At 40.0% G+C, this 22,723-nt stretch overlaps 3 non-coding genes across 3 annotated transcripts; all 3 read right to left on the reverse strand.

Annotated features, from left to right (window-relative positions):
* Positions 1-910: 910 nt before the first annotated feature.
* LOC141663459 (small nucleolar RNA R71) lies at positions 911-1,017 on the reverse strand. The gene has a single exon (XR_012551528.1). It is a non-coding gene; the product is annotated as a small nucleolar RNA R71 (small nucleolar RNA).
* Positions 1,018-9,593: 8,576 nt separating this feature from the next.
* Positions 9,594-9,700, reverse strand: LOC141662271 (small nucleolar RNA R71). Its single transcript, XR_012550393.1, has one exon. It is a non-coding gene; the product is annotated as a small nucleolar RNA R71 (small nucleolar RNA).
* Positions 9,701-18,407: 8,707 nt separating this feature from the next.
* On the reverse strand, positions 18,408-18,514 carry LOC141663256 (small nucleolar RNA R71). Its single transcript, XR_012551334.1, has one exon. It is a non-coding gene; the product is annotated as a small nucleolar RNA R71 (small nucleolar RNA).
* Between the last annotated feature and the right edge of the window lie 4,209 nt (positions 18,515-22,723).

Consider the following 22,723-nt stretch of genomic DNA (forward strand, 5'->3'; position numbering starts at 1 on the left):
AGTTAGAATCCCATGTTTGTCTCATATAAGTAATTCAACCTCAATTCTCTTAGTTGATGTTAATTAGTATAATCTCTTAATTTAATCAAAACCCAATTTGTTATTTGTCTTAGCCTTGAACGATAGCCATACCATTGTTGCATAAGTGCATAAATTGAACTTAACCTAAACCAGTCTCTATGGGAACGAACTAGAAAGAATTCTATATTACTTGTGAACGCGTATACTTGTGTGTAATTTTAGCGCGTGTTTTCATCCTAGCCAGTTTTTGGCGCCGCTGCTGGGGACTCGATGTTAATATTTAGTTTATGTGCTTGACATCAGTGGCCGTTAAAATTCACTGACTCAGATATTTTACTTACTTGTTTGCTTGTTGCTTTTTCAAGTACTCTAAAGAGCGTTTATGCTAACGCATTCTCGATCTCGCAAGAGAACACTGGATAAAGCGGAGGAAGAAGTTGAGGAGAAAGTAGAAGAAGAAGTTTTAGTTGAGAAAGTTGAAAAAGAAACGATCATTGCAATGAGAGAACCTGCAGCGAATCCGAAGGATTTGATGGATTATTCTCAATCGAAGATCAATGATATTCAGTCTAGCATTGTCAGACCAGCCATCGATACTAATACTTTTGAAATCAAGGCTAGCATGATTCAAATGGGGTAGAACTCAGTCCAGTTTGGGGGTTCTCCAACGGAAGATCCCAACATGCATATTAGAGATTTCATCGAGATTTGCGACACTTTCAAATTCAACAACGTTTCTGACGATGCTATTAAGATGAGGCTTTTTCCATTCTCTCTGAGGGATAAAGCTAAGTGTTGGTTGCATTCTCTACCACCAGGCTCTATTACTATGTGGGAAGATCTTGCTCAAAAGTTTCTTACTAAATTCTTCCCTATGGAAAAGACAGCTGCAATCAGAAATACTCTTACTCAATTTGCGCAACAATCGGGAGAGTCTTTATGTGAAGCTTGAGATCGTTATAAGGAGATTTTTGTAAAGTGTCCTCATCATGGGATGCCTGACTGGATGATTATCAACTGCTTATACAATGGCTTGGGAGCACAGTCTACACCCATGCTAGATGCAACATCAGGTGGAGCCTTATGGGCTAAGAGCTACGATGAAGCTTATGAGTTAATTGAACTGATGGCCACTAATGAATACCAGAACCCTTCTTAGAGACTACCTCAAGGCAAGGTAGCAGGAATTCTGGAGGTAGATGCAGCTACTGCTATAGCTGCTCAGCTTAAGGCTTTAACGATGATGGTGGATTCTTTGGTTAATTATGGGGTTAATCAGATCACTAGTGTTTGTGAGCTTTATGCTGGTCCGCATGAGGCAGAGTAGTGTGCTATTTCTAGTGAATCAGCTCAGTTTATGAGCAACTTTCAAAGGTCACAGCAACCAGTTCCAGCCAGTTATCATCCCAACAACCGCAATCATCCTAACTTCAGCTGGAGCAACAATGAGAATGCGATGCGATAACCTTATCAGCAGTATGCATACCCTCCTAGTTTTCAACAACCACAATATGCACCAAGACAACAACTCCAACTTCAACAATCTAATGAAAAATCTGAATTGGGGGAGTTGAGGCTCATTTTCAAGAGCCAAGCGGTTTATATTAAAACCTTGGAGAATCAAATTGGGCAGATTGGTAATTACATTGAGGTCTGGGAAGGTTGTGAAACCCGAAAAATCTCAAGTTTCAGAAGTGGAATCAAGGAAGAAAACTGTGGAACACCCTCCTCTTGAGGGTAATACAGGGGAGAAACAGATCTATCCTCCACCTTCTTTTTCTAAGAGGCTGCAGAAGCAAAAGTTGGATAAGCAATTTGCTTAGTTTCTGGAGGTGTTCAAGAAACTTCACATCAACATACCTTTCGCTGAAGCTCTTGAACAGATGCCTAGCTATGCGAAGTTTATAAAAGTTATTCTCTCTCAAAAAGTGAAGCTAGATGACTTAGAGACCATTGCTCTCACGGAGGAATGCAGTGCTGTTCTGTAACAGAAGTTGCCTCCAAAGCTTAAAGATCCTGGAAGCTTCACTATTTCTTGTACCATTGGAAACTTGTCGTTCGACAAGTGTTTATGTGATTTGGGAGCTAGCGTCAAGCTGATACCTTTGTCTGTCTTCAAGAAGTTGGATTTACCTGATCCAAAGCCTACATATATGTCCTCGCAGTTGGCCGATCATTTTATTACATATCCACGAGGCATTGTGGAGGATGTCTTGGTCAAGGTGGACAAACTCATCATTCCTTCTGACTTTGTAATTCTTGATTTCGAGGAGAATAAAAAGATTCCCATAATCTTGGGAATACCATTCTTGGCTACTGGCCAAATCTTGATTGATGTGCTGAAGGGTGAGCTCATTATGCGAGTACTGGATCACGATGTGACTTTTAATGTTTTCAATACCATAAAATTCCCTACGAATAATGAGGAGTGCTTAAAAGCGGAATTGGTCGATTCTGTGGTTACTTCAGAACTTGATCAAATGCTAAAGTCTGATGCCTTAGAGAAGGCCTTGATGGGAAATTCAGATAGTGAAGATGATGAAGGTGATGAGCAGTTATAGTATTTGAATGCTTCTCCTTGGAAGCGAAGGCTGGATATGCCTTTTGACTCTCTTGGAATGTCAGAACTCAAAAATATTGAGGGGTGTCTCAAGCCATCTATTGAGGAAGCTCCTACACTCGAGCTTAAACCTTTGCCTGAACAATTGAGGTATGCTTTTTTAGGCGATGCATCTACTTTGCCTGTTATTATTTCATTTGACCTTTCAAGTAGAGATGAGGAAAAGCTCTTGAGAATTATGAGAGAGTTCAAATCGGCAATTGGATGGACTATAGCAGATATGAAGGGAATCAACCCTTCTTATTGCATGCATAAAATTCTGCTAGAGGAAGGAAGCAGGCCGACCGTTGAGTAACAGAGAAGGATAAATCCGATCATGAAGGAGGTTGTGAAGAAGGAAATTTTCAAGTGTCTAGATGTAGGGATCATCTATCCTATTTCTGACAGTTCTTGGGTGAGTCCAGTTTAGTGTATACCAAATAAAGGAGGCATCATAGTGGTTGCTAATGAGATAATGAGCTCATTCCTACTCGAGCAGTCACGGGGTGGAGAGTTTGCATGGATTACAGGAAGTTGAACAAAGCAACAAGGAAGGATCACTCCCCTCTTCCCTTTACTGATCAGATGCTTGACAGGTTGGCTGGGCATGAATACTATTATCTTCTAGATGGCTATTCGGGTTATAATAAGATTTGCATCACTCCAGAAGATCAGGAAAATACTACCTTCACTTGTCCGTTTGGTATTTTTGCCTTTAGAAGAGTTTCTTTTGGGTTGTGTGGTGCACCGGCTATATTTCAGAGATGCATGCTGGCTATCTTCTCTGACATGATTGGTCAAAATGTGGAGGTGTTCATGGATGATTTTTCTGTGTTCGGGGATTCTTTCGACAAGTGCTTGCAAAATCTTAGCGCAGTTCTTAAAAGGTATATTGAGACCAATCTGGTTCTCAACTGGGAGAAATGTCACTTTATGGTGCAACATGGCTTTATTCTTGGGCACAAGGTCTCTAGAAAAAGTCTTGAGGTGGACAAAGCCAAAGCGGGGGCCATTGAAAACCTTCCTCCACCAATTTCTATTAAGTGGATTTGTAGTTTTCTTGGTCATGCGGGTTTCTATTGGCGGTTCATCAAGGACTTCTCTAAAATCTCTAAATCATTGTACAATTTATTGGAGAAAGATGTCCCTTTCAAGTTTCATGATGAGTGTCGAGCTGCTTTAGAGAGCTTAAAAAATAGTTTAATCATAGCACCTGTCATAACTGTACCTGATTGGAATGAGCCTTTTAAAATAATGTGTGATGCAAGTGACTATGCATTTGGAGCAGTTCTTGGGCAAAGGAAGAACAATATATTTTATGTGGTCTACTATGCTAATAAGACCATCAATGGTGCTCAAGTGAACTATACTACTACCGAGAATGAGCTATTGGCTATTGTCTATGATTTTGAGAAGTTTCGATCTTATTTGCTTGGGATGAAGGTGACAGTTTTCACTGATCACGCTGCAATTCGCTATCTGGTCTTGAAAAGGGAGTCGAAGCCTAGACTGATTCGATGGGTTCTTTACTTCAGGAGTTGGAGTTGGAGATCAGGGATATGAAAGGTATAAAGAATCAAGTTGCTGATCATCTCTCTCAGTTAGAAGATCCAAGTACAGCTTCACAGGACAAGACTTTGATAAATGAGTCTTTTCTAGATGAGTAGTTGTTTGGGGTGCAAGAAGAAGAATCGTGGTTCGCAGACATTGTGAAATATCATGTGAGCAACATAATGCCCCCGGACTTATATTCTACTCAAAAGAAGAAGTTTCTTCACGAGGTGAAGTGGTACATGTGGGATGAGCCATTTTTATTTTGTCAAGGAGCTGACCAAATCATCAAGAGATGTGTTCCGTATAACGAGACGGAGGGTATCTTGTGAGACTGTCATTCGACTGTTTATGGAGGTCACCATGGTGGAGAAAAGACAGCAGCTCATTTTCTTCAAGTAGGATTCTTCTGGCCTATATTGTTTAAGGATGCGCATCAGTTTGTTTTGAAGTGTGATCATTTCCAGTGTGTTGCTAATATGTTAAAGAAGAATGAGATGCCTCTTAATATGCTTTAAGTTGAGGTCTTCGATGTTTGGGGAATTGACTTCATGGGGCCATTTGTCTCATCTTGTAATAATCAGTATATCTTGTTGGCGGCCGATTATATGTCAAAATGGGTGGAAGTTAAAGCTTTGCCCACGAATGATGCAATGGTAGTGCTTAATTTTCTTCACAAGTAGATATTCATAAGATTTGGAACTCCAAGAGTCATAATCAGTGACGAGGGATCGCATTTCTGCAATCGCAAGTTCACTGCTATGATGCAAATATATAATGTGAATCATCATATTGCTACAACTTACCATCCTCAGACTATTGGTCAAGCTGAGGTGTCTAACAGAGAGATCAAGCAAATTCAAGAGAAAGTTGTATGTCCATCGAGAAATGATTGGTCTTTGAAGCTGGATGAAGCTATTTGGGTATATCGAACAGCATTAAAAACTCCGCTAGGCATGTCACCTTTTCTGTTGGTATATGGTAAGGGATGTCATTTGCCTGTGGAGCTAGAGCACAAAGCGTATTGGGCTTTGAAGAAACTGAACCTCGATCTGACTGCAGCTGGTAAGAAGAGGATCTTTCAATTTAATAAACTCGATGAGTTTCGACTTCAAGCGTATGAGAATAACAAATTGTATAAGGAGATAGTCAAGAGATGGCACGATAGGGGTCTAGTGCTTAAATCATTTATGCCGGGGTAACAAGTGCTTTTGTTCAACTCTAGTCTCCGTCTTTTTTCTGGAAAATTGAAGTCGAGATGGTCAGGGCCATTTATTGTCAAAAATGTGTTTCCACATGGAGCGGTGGAGATTTTTGAAAATGATACAGGCCAAGTATTCAAGGTAAATGGACAGCATCTTAAGCATTATTATAGAAATACTGCAATCCGTGAAGTGGTTAGTGCCGTTTGGTTGGCAACGTGATCTCGAAATTCTACGTCAAGCTAGCGACGTAAACCAAGCGCTTCTTAGGAGGCAACCCAAGCTTGTTGTACATTAGTAGAAAATAGAAGGAAGAAAAAAAATAAGAAGAAAACACAAAAAAATCAGGAAAGCAGAAAAAAAGAAAAAAACAGGGGACACACTGAAAGGACAGAAAGTGCGCACGCCCGCGTTGGTATGCGGGGTAGCTGCGCTGGAGTGGTAGTAACACGGCGCACTCACGCTACCAGGAGAAGCGGCCGCGCTGACTCCCTGTACCCGAAAAAAATTACAAAATCAGAAAAATCAAAAGACAAACACTACATCATCCAAATTTTACTATCCCACTACCCTAATTCCATCTCCTAATCAATTTCTAACACTCCCCATTACCCCCACTAACCCACAATCACAACCCACTTATAATTCCTATTCTCTATATATACATACAATTCCATACATCCATCTCCACAATATTCATATTCTCAAACCTAAATCTCTCAATACACTCTCTTATTCTCACTTAATCAATCTCGATAGCACCTAAAAGAGCCCGCACTCACGTTAGCAGGAGCACTAATCCCACCACTGCCGATTCATCGAGTGTTGGATGCACGAGACCTAGGTTTCTGACTCCGGAGGTGGAAGCGAAGTATACGAGGTTGTTGTCGAAGCTGATTACAAAGGAGACGGGTTTTCTACCGTCAGGTAAGGATGGTAAGTTGCTTGAGATGATTTTAGAGATGCGTTGGGTTTCTTTTTATGAGGCATTTCAGGCGGTGCTAATGAGTTGTTCGCAAGTTTTACGCGAATGCGAAGGCGGAAAGGAATGGTTATTGTGGATTGAGGGGGTTGACGGTGGATTATAGCGCCTAGGCTATTCGCCGGGTTATCAACCAACCGGTGAGGAAGCCACAACAAGAGGATTGGGTTACAAAGACAGGGGATGATTATTACTTGGATTTGATATTGGCCAGTTGTGTGTTTCGGATACGCAGTGGAAGTTTAAGAGGGGGTCGAACGAGTATGCTAACTTCCCCTCTTCTTGCATGAAACGGTTTGCTCATGCATGGAACACTTTTATCTGTGCGAACATCAAGCCTTCATCCTATGTGCATGATATGACGGCTGATAGGGCAAAGTATTTGTGGGGGACCTTACAAGGTGATTATGTGGATCTTGGCTCAATGATTCATCAGGGGATTCTGAGGTTTTTGCGAGGCAGCACTATGGGTTCTATCCTATATGCCTCGATTGTGACGAAGCTATATGTGACGGTGGGAGTTTATTCCCACACGAGTAGCTTCAGATGCCGAATGCCCCCATTGACAGTTCGACGATTCAGAGCATGCAGGAGTGGTACGGTGAGAAGGCGAATAAGAAGAGACTGGGTTACACCTTTCCGAGTGGCCATCCAGCTGATCAGACATATGTTGGTGGTTCTTCACAGGCACGTAGAGCAGCATGACAATATCAGGTTGGGGAGCCTAGTTCTTTACAGTAGCAGTAGAGAGAGGCTGAGGATAGTGCTGGTTTGGGTTCACTTAGTATAGGCGATTTTCGAGGAGGATGGATACAATATACGAGTCGCATAGTAGGTTTACACATAATCTCACCCATGCGTTGGGAACAACTTTCAGGGCCACAGGAGTTAACATTCAATGGCCAATTTTTGGTGAGGATGATGTTACCCGTCTCCTGACACTCCACCCGCAGAGGGTGATGAGGATGCTTCTTCCGAGTAGGTATGCCTTTATTCCTTACTATTACCTTCACTGAGGATAGTCAAAATTTTAAGTTTGGGGGTGGTAGTTAAGGAATATGTTTGTGTGAGTCCATATAGATGCATATTCATGATAGTTTAGTTCATATAATTGTATATTTGTCATGTAGTTTTTTTATTATTTATTATTTATTTAGTTTCGTGTAATTTTAGCGCATGTTAAATGGCATTTATATCCACTTAGTATGCTTCGTAAAGGCTCAAATTGGGGTTTTGTACTCAAGTTGTTTGTGTATTTGATGCATTTTTTCGTAGTGTTTTGCATTTCATGGCATAATCAAAAGAAGGTCTGTAAATTGCATGATTGATGCTTGGAAGAGCGTTAGGATGGAGCCTTGGTTGAGTGCACGAAGAAACCAGCAAGAGAAGATAAGTGAAAAAGAAAAATCTAGATTTTCCAGAAGTTTAGCGCGGTCGCGATACACTTGGGAGTGGCCACGCCAGACATAGAGCGGCTGCGCCAGATCCCAGGGCAGCCGTGCCAGGACATTTTCCAGAAATCCTAATTCTAATAGAAGATCGATTTGTTGGTGTTTTGGACGGTGTGGGCTGCTATATAAAAACTCTTTAAAGACGTTTGTCATAACAGAGAGCAAGGAGAAGACAGGGAGAAGACCTAGGAGCACGATTCAATGAAGGAGAAGAAGAACCAGTTTTTACTTGTGATTCTTTGCTTAAGTTGTAATGTTGGATGCTCATTTTCTTTATTGTTAAATCTATTACTCTTCATTACATACTTTGATTACTTATTCAGTTTATAAAGACTTAGTTTATTATACCATGCTTTCATCGGAACCCACGGTGATGATGAGTTCGGTTATGAACTAATCATTATCGTGGGGTTCTAACGGATTTAATTATGGATTTCAATAGTTAATTTGTTTCGATATCTTAGTGTGTGGTGATTGTATGATATCCTAGTACTGATTGGGCTTATTCATCTTATGAGCGTCGTGAACTTATAAGATAGCGTGTTAATCTCTATTGAAGTGACAATGAATATAGAGGTTTAGGACTTTCCATGCTAGCATAGGTTCATGTATTTGTTATGCATGATTTGTAGGTAATTTTAACCATCTTACTTGCCCTATGTAATCACGATTGATAACTTGCGCATTAAACCTTTATGTTGTCAAATTCTATAGACATATAGGGTCTCAACATAATTGGTGTCTATTCAGCTTCTATCTCTTTTGTGGATGTCAAGTAGTACGGTATTCGTGCAACTAAAGTTGACATTTACTAGTTTCGTGTTGTCTGATTAGGTGTCATTGCATGCTAAGGTTAAGGACAATGACTTTGAATGAAGCATTTAATGAAGTTAAAATCCCATGTTTGACTCATATAAGTAATTCAACCTCAATTCTCTTAGTTAATGTTAATTAGTATAATCTCTTAGTTTAATCAAAACCTAATTTGTTATTTGTCTTAGCCTTGAACTATAACCATACCATTATTGCATAAGTGCAGAAATTGAACTTAACCTAAACTAGTCTCCGTGGGAATGAACTAGAAAGAATTCTATATTACTTGCGAACGCGTATACTTGCGTGTTTTAGCACGTGTTTTCGTCCTAGCCAGTTTTTGGCGCCGCTGTTGGGGACTCGGTGTTAATATTTAGTTTATGTGCTTGACATCAGTGGTCGTTAAAATTCACTGACTTAGATATTTTACTTACTTGCTGCTTTTTCAAGTACTCTAGAGAGCGTTTTTGCAAATGCATTCTCGATCTCGCAAGAGAACACTGGATAAAGCGGAGGAAGAAGTTGAGGAGAAAGTAGAAGAAGAAGTTTTTGTTGAGAAAGTTGAAGAAGAAGCGATCGTTGCAATGGGAGAACCTGCAGCGAATCTGAAGGCTTTGATGGATTATTTTCAACCGAAAAATAATGATATTCAGTCTAGCGTTGTCAGACCAGCCATCGCGACTAATACTTTTGAAATCAAGGCTAGCATGATTTAGATGGTGCAGAACTCAGTCCAATTTTGGGGTTCTCCAACGGAAGATCCTAACATGCATATTAGAGATTTCATTGAGATTTGTGACACTTTCAAATTCAACAATGTTTCTGACGATGCTGTTAAGCTGAGGCTTTTTTCATTCTCTCCGAGGGATAAAGCTAAGTGTTGGTTCCTTTCTCTAGCACCAGGCTCTATTACTATGTGGGAAGATCTTGCTCAAAAGTTTCTTACTAAATTCTTCCATATGGCAAAGACAGCTGCAATCAGAAACGCTTTTACTCAATTAACGCAACAATCAGGAGAGTCTTTATGTGAAGCTTGAGATCGTTATAAGGAGATGCTTAGAAAGTGTCCTCACCATGGGATGCCTGACTGGATGATTATCAACTACTTATACAATGGCTTGGGAGCATAGTCTACACCCATGCTAGATGCAACTCAGGTGGAGCCATGTGGGCTAAGAGCTACGATGAACCTTATGAGTTAATTGAACTGATGGCCGCTAATGAATACCAAAACCCTTCTTAGAAACTACCTTAAGGCAAGGTAGCAGGAATTCTGGAGGTAGATGCAACTACTGTTATAGCTGCTCAGCTTACGGCTTTAACGATGAAGGTGGATTCTTTGGCTAATTATGGGGTTAATCAGATCACTAGTGTTTGTGAGCTTTATGCTGGTGCGCATGAGACGGAGTAGTGTGTTATTTCTAGTAAATCAGCTCAGTTTGTGAGAAACTTTCAGAGGTCACAACAACCTGTTCCAGCCACTTATCATCCCAACAACCGCAATCAGCCTAAATTCAGCTGGAGCAACAATCAGAATGCAGTGCAACAACCTTATCAGCAGTATGCAGATCCTCCTGGTTTTCAGCAACAAAGACAACAACTCCAACTTCAATAATCTAATAAAAAATCTGATTTGGAGGAGTTGAGGCTCATGTGCCAGAGCCAAGCGATTTATATTAAGACCTTGGAGAATCAAATTGGGCAGATTGCCAATGCGTTGCTGAATCGACAACCTGGCACTCTCCCTAGTGACACAGAAGTTCCAAGTAAGAAGGAAGCAAAAGAGAAGGTTAAGGCAATTACATTGAGGTCTCGGAAGGTTGTGAAACCCAAAAAATCACAAGTTTCAGAAGATGAAGTTATGCAGAAGGAAGCAGAAGTAGAATCAAGGAAGAAAACTGTGGAACACCCTCCTCCCGAGGGTAATACAGGGGAGAAATAGATCTATCCTCCACCTTCTTTTCCTAAGAGGCTGCAGAAGCAAAAGTTGGATAAGCAATTTGCTAAGTTTTTAGAGGTGTTCAAGAAACTTCACATCAATATACCTTTCGCTGAAGCTCTTGAACAGATACCTAGATATATGAAGTTTATGAAAGTTATTCTCTCTCGGAAAGTGAAGCTAGATGACTTAGAGACCATTGCTCTCACGGAGGAATGCAGTGTTGTTCTGCAATAGAAGTTGCCTCCAAAGCTTAAAGATCCTGGAAGCTTCACTATTTCTTGTACCATCAGAAACTTGTCATTCGACAAGTGTTTATGTGATTTAGGAGCTATCATCAAACTGATGCCTTTATCTGTCTTCAAGAAGTTGGATTTACCCGATCCAAAGCCTACATATATGTCCTCACAGTTGGCCGATCATTTTATTACATATCCACAAGGCATTGTGGAGGATGTCTTGGTCAAGGTGGAAAAACTCATCATTCCTGCTTACTTTGTAATTCTTTATTTCGAGGAGGATAAAAAGATTCCCATAATCTTGGGAAGACCATTCTTGGCTACTGGCCGAACCTTGATTGATGTGCAGAAAGGTGAGCTCATTATGCGAGTACTGGATCAGGATGTGACTTTTAATGTTTTCAATACCATAAAATTCCCTACGGATAATAAGGAGTGCTTAAAAGCGGAATTGGTCGATTTTGTGGTTACTTCAGAACTTTATCAAATGCTAAGGTATGATGCCTTAGAGAAGGCCTTGATGGTAAATTCAAATAGTGAAGATGATGAAGGTGATGAGCAGTTGTAGTGTTTGAATACTTCTCCTTAGAAGCGAAGGCTAGATATGCCTTTTGAATCTCTTGGAATGTTAGAACTCAAAAATGTTGAGGGGCGTCTCAAGCCATCTTTTGAGAAAGCTCCTACACTCGAGCTTAAACCTTTGCCTGGACAATTGAGGTATGCTTTTTTAGGTGATGCATCTACTTTGCCTGTTATAATTGCATCTGACCTTTCGGGTAGTGATGTGGAAAAGCTCTTGAGAATTATGAGAGAGTTCAAATCGGCAATTGGATGGACTATAGCAGATATCAAGGGAATCAACCCTTCTTATTGCATGCATAAATTTCTGCTAGAGGAAGGAAGCAGGCCGACTGTTGAACAACAGAGAAGGATAAATCCGATCATGAAGGAGGTTGTGAAAAAGGAAATTCTCAAGTGGCTAGATGCAGGGATCATCTATCCTATTTCTGACAGTTCTTGGGTGAGTCCAGTTTAGTGTATACCAAATAAAGGAGGCATCGCAGTGGTTGCTAATGAGTAGAATGAGCTCATTCTACTCGAACAGTCACGGGGTGGAGAGTTTGCATGGATTACAGGAAGTTTAACAAAGCAATAAGGAAGGATCACTCCCCTCTTTCCTTTACGGATCAGATGCTTGACAGGTTGGCTGGGCATGAATACTATTATCTTTTAGATGGCTATTCGGGTTATAATAAGATTTGCATCACTCTGGAAGATCAGGAAAATACTACCTTCACTTGTCCGTTTGGTACTTTTTCCTTCAGAAGAGTTTCTTTTAGGTTGTGTGGTGCACCAGCTACATTTCAGAGATGCATGATGGCTATCTTCTCTGATATGATTGGTCATAATATGGAGGTGTTCATGGATGATTTTTCTGTGTTCGGGGATTCTTTCGACAAGTGCTTGCAAAATCTTGGCGCAGTTCTTAAAAGGTATGTTGAGACCAATCTGGTTCTCAACTAGAAGAAATGTCACTTTATGGTGCAACATGGCATCATTCTTGGGCACAAGGTCTCTAGCAAAAGTCTTGAGATGGACAAAGCTAAGGTGGGGGTCATTGAAAACCTTCGTCCACCAATTTCTATTAAGAGGATTCGTAGTTTTCTTGGTCATGCGGGTTTCTATCGGCGGTTCATCAAGGAGTTCTCTAAAATCTCTAAATCATTGTACAATTTATTGGAGAAAGATGTCCCTTTCAAGTTTTATGATGAGTGTCGAGTTGCTTTTGAGAGCTTAAAGAAGAATTTGATCACGACACCTGTCATAACTGTACCTGATTGGAATGAGCCTTTTGAAATGATGTGCGATGCAAGTGACTATGCAGTTGGAGCAGTTCTTGGGCAAACGAAGAACAATATATTTCATGTGGTCTACTATGCTAGTAAGACCCTCAATGGTGCTCAACTGAACTATACTACTACCGAGAATGAGCTATTGGCTATTGTCTACGATTTTGAGAAGTTTCGATCTTATTTGCTTGGGATGAAGCTGACAGTTTTCACTAACCACACTGCAATTCGCTATCTGGTCTTGAAAAGGGAGTCGAAGCCTAGACTGATTCGATGGGTTCTTTACTTCAGGAGTTTGAGTTAGAGATCAGGGATAGGAAAGATACAGAGAATCAAGTTGCTGATCATCTCTCTCGGTTAGAAGATCCAAGTACAGCTTCACATGACAAGACTTTGATAAATGAGTCTTTTCTAGATGAGCAGTTGTTTGGGGTGCAAGAAGAAGAATCGTGGTTCGCAGACATTGTGAACTATCTTGTGAGCAACATAATGCCCCCGGACATATATTCTACTCAAAAGAAGAAGTTTCTTCACGAGGTGAAGTGGTACATGTGGGATGAGCCATTTTTATTTCGTCAACGAGCTGACCAAATCATTAGGAGATGTGTTCCGTATAGCGAGACGGAGGGTATCTTGTGAGACTGTCATTCGACTGTTTATGGAGGTCACCATGGTGGAGAAAAGACAGCAACTCGTTTCCTTCAAGCAGGATTATTCTGGCCTATATTGTTTAAGGATGCGCATCAGTTTGTTTTGAAGTGTGATCATTTCCAACATGTTGGTAATATGTCAAAGAAGAATGAGATGCCTCTTAATATGCTTTAGGTTGAGGTCTTCGTTGTTTGGGGAATTGACTTCATGGGGCCATTTGTCGCATCTTGTAATAATCAGTATATCTTGTTGGCGGCCGATTATATGTCAAAATGGGCGGAAGTTAAGCTTTGCCCATGAATGATGCAAAGGTAGTGCTTAATTTTCTTCACAAGTAGATATTCATAAGATTTGGAACTCCAAGAGTCATAATCAGTGACGAGGGATCGCATTTCTGTAATAGCAAGTTCACTGCTATGATGCAATGATATAATGTGAATAATCACATTGCTACAACCTACCATCCTCAGACTATTGGTCAAGCTGAGGTGTCTGACAGAGAGATCAAACAAATTCAAGAGAAAGTTGTATGTCCATCGAGAAAGGATTGGTCTTTGAAGCTGGATGAGGCTATTTGGGATATCCAACAACATTAAAAACCCGTTAGGCATGTCACCTTTTCTGTTGGTATATGGTAAGGGATGTCATTTGCCTGTGGAGCTAGAGTACAAAGCGTATTGGGCTTTGAAGAAACTGAACCTCGATCTAACTGCAGCTGGTAAGAAGAAGATGTTTCAATTTAATGAACTCGATGAGTTTCGACTTCAAGTGTATGAGAATAACAAATTGTATAAGGAGAAAGTCAAGAGGTGGCACGATAGGGGTCTAGTGCTCAAATCATTTGTGCCCGGGCAACAAGTGCTTTTGTTCAACTCTCGTCTCCGTCTTTTTTCTGGAAAATTGAAGTCGAGATGGTCAGGGCCGTTTATTGTCAAAACTGTGTTTCCACAAGAAGCGGTGGAGATTTTTGAAAATGATACAGGCCAAGTATTCAAGGTAAATGGACAACGTCTTAAGCATTATTATGTAAATACGGCAATCTGTGAAGTGGTTAGTGCCGTTTGGTTGGCAACGTGATCTCGGAATTCTACGTCAAGCTAGCGACGTAAACCAAGCGCTTCTTGGGAGGCAACCCAAGCTTATTGTACATTAGTAGAAGATAGAAGGAAGAAAAAAACAAGAAGAATACACAAAAAAATCAGAAAAGCAGAAAAAAGAAAAAAAGGGGATTTTTGAAAGAAGCACGGCGCGGCCGCGCTGAAAGGACAGAAAGTGTGCGCGCCCGCACTGGTATGCGGGGCGGCCGCGCTGGAGTGGCAGTAACATGGCGCGCTCACGCTACCAGGAGAAGCAGCCTCACTGACTCCCTGTACCCGAAAAAAATTACAAAATCAGAAAAATTAAAAGACAAACAGTACATCATCCGAATTTTACTATCCCACTACCCTAATTCCTTCTCCTAATCAATTTCTAACACTCCCTATTAGCCCCACTAACCCACAATCATAACCCACTTATAATTCCTATTCTCTATATATACATACAATTCCATACATCCATCTCCACAATATTCATATTCTCAAACCTAAATCTCTCAATACACTCTCTTATTGTCACTTAATCAATCTCGATGGCACCTAAAAGAGCCCGCACTCACGTTAGCAGCAGTACTAATCCAACCACTGCCGATTCATCGAGTGTTGGGTGCACGAGACCTAGGTTTGTGACTCCGGAGGTGGAAGCGAAGTATACGAGGTTTTTATCGAAGCTGATTGCAAAGGAGATGGGTTTTCTACCGTTAGGTAAGGACGGTAAGTTGCTTGAGATGATTTTAGAGATGGGTTGGGTTTCTTTTTATGAGGCATTTTAGGCGGTGCTGATGAGTTGTTCGTGAGTTTTACGCGAATGCGAAGGCGGAAAGGAATGGTTATTCTTTAGTGAGGGGGTTGACGGTGGATTATAGAGCTTAGGCTATTCCCCGGGTTATCAACCAACCAGTGTGGCAGCCACAATAAGAGGATTGGGTTACAAAGACATGGGATGATTTTTACTTGGATTTGATATTGGCCAGTTGTTTATTCTGAATACGCAATGGAAGTTTAAGAGGGGGTCGAACGAGTATGCTAACTTCCCCGCTTCTTGCATGAACCGGTTTGCTCATGCATGGAACACTTTCATCTGTGCGAACATCAAGCCTTCATCCTATGTGCATGATGTGACAGCCGATAGGGCAAAGTTTTTGTGGGGGATCTTACAAGGTGATTATGTGGATCTTGGCTCAATATTTTATCAGGGGATTCTGAGGTTTTTTCGAGGCAACGCTACGGGTTCTATCCCATATGCTTTAATTTTGACGAAGCTATATGTGACGGTGGGAGTTTATTGGCCCGCACACGACCAGCTTCAGATGCCGAGCACCCCCATTGACAGTTCGATGATTCAGAGCATGCAGGAGTGGTACGGTGAGAAGGCGGATAAGAAGATACTGGGTTACGCCTTTGCGAGTGGCCAGCCAGCTGATCAGACATATGTTGGTGGTTCTTCGCAGGCACACAGAACAGCATGACGATATCAGGTTAGGGAGCCTAGTTCTTTACTGTAGCAGTAGAGAGAGGCTGAGTATAGTGCTGGTTTGGGTTCACTTAGTATAGGCGATTTTCGAGGAGGATGGATACAATATACGAGTCGCATAGTAGGTTTACACATAATCTCACCCATACATTGGGAACAACTTTCAGGGCCACTGGAGTTAACATTCAGTGGCCAATTTTTGGTGATGATGCTGTTACCCGTATCCTGACACTCCACCCGCAGAGGGTGATGAGGATTCTTCTTCCAAGTAGGTATGCCTTAATTCCTTACTATTACCTTCACTGAGGACAGTGAAAATTTTAAGTTTGGGGGTGGTAGTTAAGGAATATGTTTGTGTAAGTCCATGTAGGTCCATATTCATGATAGTTTAGTTCATATAGTTGCATATTTGTCATGTAGTTTTTTTTATTATTTATTATTTATTTAGTTTCATGTAATTTAAGCGCATGTTAAGTGGCATTTATATCCACTTAGAACGCTTCGTAAAGGCTCAAATTGGTGTTTTGTACTCAAGTTGTTTGTGTATTTGATGCCTTTTTTTATAGTGTTTTACATTTCATGGCATAATCGGAAGAAGGTCTGTAAATTGCATGATTGATGCTTGAAAGAGTGTTAGGATGGAGCCTTGGTTGAGTGCATGAAGAAACTAGCAAGAGAAGACAAGTGAAGAAGAAAAATCTAGATTTTCCAGAAGCTCAGCGCAGTCGCGCTACACTTGGGAGTGGCCACGCCTGACACAGAGCGTCCGCGCCAGATCCCAGGGCAGCCACGCTAGGACGTTTTCCAGAAATCCTGATTCTAATTGAAGATCAATTTATTGGGCTTTTGGACGGTTTGGGCTGCTATATAAAGACTCTTTAAAGATGTTTTTCATAACATAGAGCAAGGAAAAGATATGGAGAAGACCTAGGAGCACGATTCAATGAAGGAGAAGAAGAACCAGTTTTTACTTATGATTCTTTGCTTACGTTGTAATCTTGGATGCTCGTTTTCTTTATTGTTGAACCTATTACTCTTGATTACGTACTTTAATTATTTATTCAGTTTACAAGTACTTAGTTATTATACCATTCTTTCATCGGAACCCACGGTGATGATGAGTTCGGTTATGAACTAATCATTATCGTGGGGTTCTAACGGATTTACTTATGGATTTCAATAGTTAATTTGTTTCGATATCTTAGTGTGTGGTGATTGTATGATATCCTAGTACCGGTTGTGCTTATCCGTCTTATGAGCGCCGCGAACTTATAAGATAGCGTGTTAATCTCTATTAAAGTGACAATGAATATAGAGGTTTAGTACTTTTCATGCTAGCATAGGTTCATAGGTAATTTTAACCATCTTACTTGCCCTATGTAATCACGATTGATAACTTGCGCATTAAACCTTTATGTTATCAAATTTTATAGACAGATAGGGTCTCAACATAATTGGTGTCTATTCAGCTTCTATCTCTTTTGTGGATGTCTAGTAGTACGGTATTCGTGCAACTAAAGTTGACGTTTACTAGTTTCGTGTTGTTTGATTAGGTGTCATCACCATTGCATGCTAAGGTTAAGGATAATGACTTTGAATGAAGTATTTAATGAAGTTAGAATCCCATGTTTGTCTCATATAAGTAATTCAACCTCAATTCTCTTAGTTAATGTTAATTAGTATAATCTCTTAGTTTAATCAATATCCAATTTTTTATTTGTCTTAGCCTTGAACGATAGCCATACCATTGTTGCATAAGTTCATAAATTGAACTTAATCTAAACATGTCTCTGTGGGAACGAACTAGAAAGAATTCTATATTACTTGCAAACGTGTATACTTGCGAACGCGTATACTTACGTGTAATTTTAGCGCGTGTTTTCATCCTAGCCAATTTTTGGCGCCGCTACTGGGGACTCGGTGTTAATATTTAGTTTATATGCTTGACATCAGTGGTCGTTAAAATTCACTGACTCAGATATTTTACTTACTTGTTTGTTTGTTACTTTTTCAAGTACTCTAGAGAGCGTTTATGCTAACGCATGCTCGATCTCGCAAGAGAACACTGGATAAAGCGGAGGAAGAAGTTGAGGAGAAAGTAGAAGAAGAAGTTTTAGTTGAGAAAGTTGAAGAAGAAGCGATCTTTGTAATTGGAGAACCTGCAGCGAATCTGGAGGCTTTGATGGATTATTCTCAACCGAAGATCAATGATATTCAGTCTAGCATTGTCAGACCAGCCATCGCGACTAATACTTTTAAAATCAAGGCTAGCATGATTTAGATGGTGCAGAACTAAGTCCAGTTTGGGGGTTCTCCAACGGAAGATCCTAACATGCATATTAGAGATTTCATCGAGATTTATGACACTTTCAAATTCAACACGTTTCTGACGATGCTGTTAAGCTGAGGCTTTTTCCATTCTCTCCGAGAGATAAAGCTAAGTGTTGGTTGCATTCTCTACCACCAGGTTCTATTACTTTGTGGGAAGATCTTGCTCAAAAGTTTCTTACTAAATTCTTCCCTATGGCAAAGACAGCTGCAATCAGAAACGCTCTTACTCAATTTGCGCAGCAATCAGGAGAATCTTTATGTGAAGCTTGAGATCGTTATAAGGAGATGCTTAGAAAGTGTCCTCATCATGGGATGCCTGACTGGATGATTATCAACTGCTTATACAATGGCTTGGGGGCACAGTCTACACCCATGCTAGACGCAACTCAGGTGGAGCCTTATGGGCTAAGAGCTACGATGAAGCTTATGAGTTAATTGAACTGATGGCCGCTAATGAATACTAAAACCCTTCTTAGAGACTACCTTAAGGCAAGGTAGCAGCTATAGCTGCTCAGCTTAAGGCTTTAATGATGAAGGTGGATTCTTTGGCTAATTATAGGGTTAATCAGATTACTAGTGTTTCTGAGCTTTGTGCTGGTGATAAGTGGCATTTTATACCACTTAGAACGTCTTAAAATGGCTTAAATTGGTGTCTTGAAATCAAGTATTTTGTGTATTTGATGCGTTTTTCTAGTGTTTATGCATTTCAGGGTATTAGTTGCATTTCGGGGGAGGAATCATCAAGAATAAGCCTTGGCATGTGTTCACCATTGCGAGAGGAAAGGAATGGGCAGATTACGGCGAAGAAACGGAGCAAACCTGGATTTTTTCCAATAGAGGCCTGCGCGCCCGCGCAGCAATGCTGAGCGGCCGCGCAGCAACCTGCGCGCCCGCGCAGCTATGCTGAGCGGCCGCGCAGGGTCGGGGAAAAAGATAAATTATTTTAGACTTCTACTTCTGTTTGGCTTCCAACTTCTATGTAATCTGAGTTTTATGGGACTATTATATAGGTAGATTTGAGACGTTTTCACAGAGAGTATTAAGGGGATTATGTTTTAGATTGTGTTTTACGCAAGAAGCGAAGGAGATAAGGAAGAAGACCGATTTAGCACACCGCAACGAAGAGGAAGCATATTTTCTTGTGATTCTTGTTTCGTTGTAACGTTGGATGCTAGTTTTCTTGCTTTGACTTATTTACTCTTGTGACGTACTCTGTTTTAATATAATTAGTTTAGTTATTATTTTCTTGTGTTTGTTTGTCATGATTTCATATGAACCCATGATGGCGATAAGTTCTATTATGGGCTAATCGTGATCATGGGGTTGCAACGGATTTATTATGGAATTCTTTAGTTAATTGTTTAATACTTTAGTGTGTGATGATTGCATGATATCTAGTATTGGTTGTGCGTATTCGTCTTATGTGCGTCGCGAATATATAAGATAGGGTGTTAATCTCTTGTGAAGCGACGGTGGATCTTGCGATTTAGAACTTGCCATGCTAGCATAGGTTCATGTACGTTGAGCATGATTAGGGGGTAACTCTAACAGTTTTATTTGCCCTATATAATCAAAAGGAATAACTTGAGCTTAAATCGTTGTGTTGTCAATTTCTGTAGACATATAGGAACTCAACATAATTGACGACTATTCAACTTCTATCTTAATTGTGGATGCTTGGTAGAATGGTATTAGTACAATGAAAGTTGGCTTTTATCAATTTCTTGTTATTCGATTAATATCATCACTGTCACATGCTAAAGGTAATAACAATGGCTATAGAAGGAAGTAATAATGAAGTTGTGATCTCATGAGTGTTTTATTATTGATAAATTAAAGTGTTAGTTAAGTGGTTAATTAAGTAGTTAATTATAGTTAATATTTAATCAACAATTTTAAGTGTTATTATCTTAACATTGAGAAATAATCATACATTGGTGAGTGAGTTTAATTAGACAATAATTTAGTCTGAGTCTCTGAGGGAACGAACTAGAAAATATTCTATATTACTTGCGAACGCGTATACTTGCGTGAATATTAGCGCGTGTTTTCGCCCTAACAGCTGGTGCGCATGAGACGGAGCAGTGTGCTATTTTTAGTGAATCAGCTCAGTTTATGAGCAACTTTCAGAGGTCACAGCAACCTGTTCCAGCCACTTATCATCCCAACAACCGAAATCAGCCTAACTTCAGCTGGAGCAATAATCAGAATACGGTGCAACAACCTTATCAGCAGTATGCAGACCCTCCTGGTTTTTAGCAACCACAATATGCACCAAGACAACAACTCCAACTACAACAATCTAATGAAAAATCTGAATTGGAGGAGTTGAGGCTCATGTGCAAGAGCCAAGCGGTTTATATTCAGACCTTGGAGAATCAAATTGGGCAAATTGCCAATGCCTTGCTGAATCGACAACCTGGCACTCTCCCTAGTGTCACAGAAGTTCCAGGTAAGAAGGAAGCAAAAGAGCAGGTTAAGGCAATTAAATTGAGGTCTGGGAAGGTTGTGAAGCCCGAAAAATCTCAAGTTTTAGAAGATGAAGTTGTGGCTGAAGAAGATGTGCAGAAGGAAGCAGAAGTGGAATCAAGGAAGAAAACTGTGGAACACCCTCCTCCTGAGGGTAATACAGGGGAGAAACAGATCTGTCCTCCACCTTCTTTTCCTAAGAGGCTGCAGAAGCAAAAGTTGGATAAGCAATTTGCTAAGTTTTTGGAGGTGTTCAAGAAACTTTACATCAACATACCTTTCGCTGAAGCTCTTGACCAGATGCCTAGCAATGCGAAGTTTATGAAAGTTATTCTCTCTCGGAAAGTGAAGCTAGATGACTTAGAGACCATTGCTCTCACGGAGGAATGCAGTGCTGTTCTGTAATAGAAGTTACCTCCAAATCTTAAAGATCCTGGAAGCTTCACTATTTCTTGTACCATCGGAAACTTGTCGTTCGACAAGTGTTTATGTGATTTGTGAGCTAGCATCAAACTGACGCCTTTGTCTGTCTTCAAGAAGTTGGATTTACCTGATCCAAAGCCTACATATATGTCCTCGTAGTTGGCCAATCGTTTTATTACATATCCACGAGGCATTGTGGAGCATGTCTGGGTCAAGGTGGAAAACTCATCATTCTTGCTGACTTTGTAATTCTTGATTTCGAGGAGGATAAAAATATTCCTATAATCTTGGGAAGACCATTCTTGGCTAATGGCTGAACCTTGATTGATGTGCAGAAGGGTGAGCTCATTATGCGAGTACTGGATCAGGATGTGACTTCTAATGTTTTCAATACCATAAAATTCCCTACGGATAATGAGGAGTGCTTAAAAGCGAAATTGGTCGATTCTGTGGTTACTTCAGAACTTGATCAAATGCTAAGGTCTGATGCCTTAGAGAAGGCCTTGATGGGAAATTCAGATAGTGAAGATGATGAAGGTGATGAGCAGTAGTAGTATTTGAATGCTTCTCCTTGGAAGTGAAGGCTGGATATGCCTTTTGAATCTCTTGGAATGTCAGAACTCAAAAATGCTGAGGGGCGTCTCAAGCCATCTATTGAGGAAGCTCCTATACTCGAGCTTAAATAAGGTCTAGAAATAATCAGGTAGTCCTTAAATAAGGTCTAGAAATAATCATACCAACATGATTTAAAACATGAAACAAATAAATGCTGAAAATACCAAATCAGTATTTAAAATAAATGCTGATAAAGTTATAACAGTATTTATACCTTGTGAATCTGAAATCACAATTAAATTCACAGTTAATCACTGTGGTTATGACAGTTGTTGTTCACCAATTATGGGAACATCCATTCGAATTAGAGAGGATTTGATAAGGTTATTGTCATGTACCATGATCTCAAACCTTGTTCTTCTTGCAAAGAACTAACACTTGAATGTGTTTAGTGAAAGCTTTTATAGGGTCTTCAGTAAAAACTGATGAAACCCATGTGTCTCTGTCAGTATCATTAAGATCGACCTCAACATGTAGTCTCTAACCAACTTAATGTTGTTTCTAAGTGGTGAGCATAATTTAAAGAACTGTGTTACTTGATTTTTGGAAACATTTGAGAAATAAATTCAAGTGTTTCAGTTATAAGAAATTTAAGATATAAGATTTATGATATTGAGATTGAGTGTGGACAACTTTCTTGGTGAGAAAAAGAAAGTTTCAAAGAATTTGGATATAATATAACACTCAAAGATTATAATTCTCATTAGTTAAGAATTAAATCTTTCATAAATTTCTTCTGTAACATCAGTTACTTCCAGTAATGTGCTCAATCTGTACTGTAGAACATATGAACTTAAACAGAGATTACTTTCTCACATGCACTATTGAAAAATTTATGAAATTTAGCATGTAGTACTGATTTGAATATTAAAAGTCATAAGCATTCAAGCACAAACAAGACAGTAAACATTCATTCACTTAAAGAGTCAAAGAAGGCAAAAGATATTTTCATTAATATTTAAGAAGACGAGTGCAAGATTAATAGAATTTCAAACATAAAACCCTAAAACAATCTA

Source organism: Apium graveolens, chromosome 5 (assembly GCF_009905375.1).
Source record: "Apium graveolens cultivar Ventura chromosome 5, ASM990537v1, whole genome shotgun sequence".
In the NCBI taxonomy this organism is placed as follows: Eukaryota; Viridiplantae; Streptophyta; class Magnoliopsida; order Apiales; family Apiaceae; genus Apium; species Apium graveolens.